The sequence below is a fragment of the Bison bison genome, unplaced genomic scaffold, assembly GCF_000754665.1.
Source record: "Bison bison bison isolate TAMUID 2011002044 unplaced genomic scaffold, Bison_UMD1.0 scf7180017864061, whole genome shotgun sequence".
Lineage (NCBI taxonomy): Eukaryota > Metazoa > Chordata > Mammalia > Artiodactyla > Bovidae > Bison > Bison bison.
This window is the reverse complement of record NW_011494633.1, coordinates 5,870,482-5,871,109: the sequence shown is the minus strand read 5'-3', so window position 1 is coordinate 5,871,109 and position 628 is coordinate 5,870,482.

Sequence of the window (628 nt, the reverse complement as noted above, 5' to 3'; positions counted from 1 at the left end):
TTCCTTGCCCTTATGTCTAACTCTGAATTTATTTCCCTCTACCAAAAGATCTGAGGCTTTGCCTGTCTGCTCCCACCTGAGAGCTGGTGTGGTCCCTGAGACAAGCCTGGGAGATGGGGGAAGAATCCTTCTTATTTTAAGAATAGGGATACTGAGGCCAAAGATGTGAAGCATCTCGCTGAGGGCTCAGAGCTGGCCTGGGACCCAGGTCTCCTAACAACCAACTGAGGTTCCTCCTGCCTTCCAGCTGAACTTTCCAACTTTGAAGCCAGATTTGAGTTCCCTTTTGGCTTAGGGTTGTGTCAGCTGCAAAGAGATGTTTCCTGGAAGGGCATTCCTAGGAAACCTCTGTCTTCCAGCAAATAGCGTGACAACTGGGGTTGAGGCAACCCATGGCCACTGTGAGTCAGAACTTTCCTCCCCAGAGCCAGGCTCCATATGACCTTCCTGCGAAGGGAGGGCCTGGTTCCTGCCCAGCTGCTCCCTGCTTTCCAGGCCAGATGACTCTGCAGAGCAGGAGGTGGCCAGTTCTTGGATTCAGGCCAGCTGAGTGCTCGCAGAGTGCCCACAGAGTGCCCACATCTGCAAACTGGCGAAATGATCTGTGGGGGGAGGGGAGGGGGAGGGA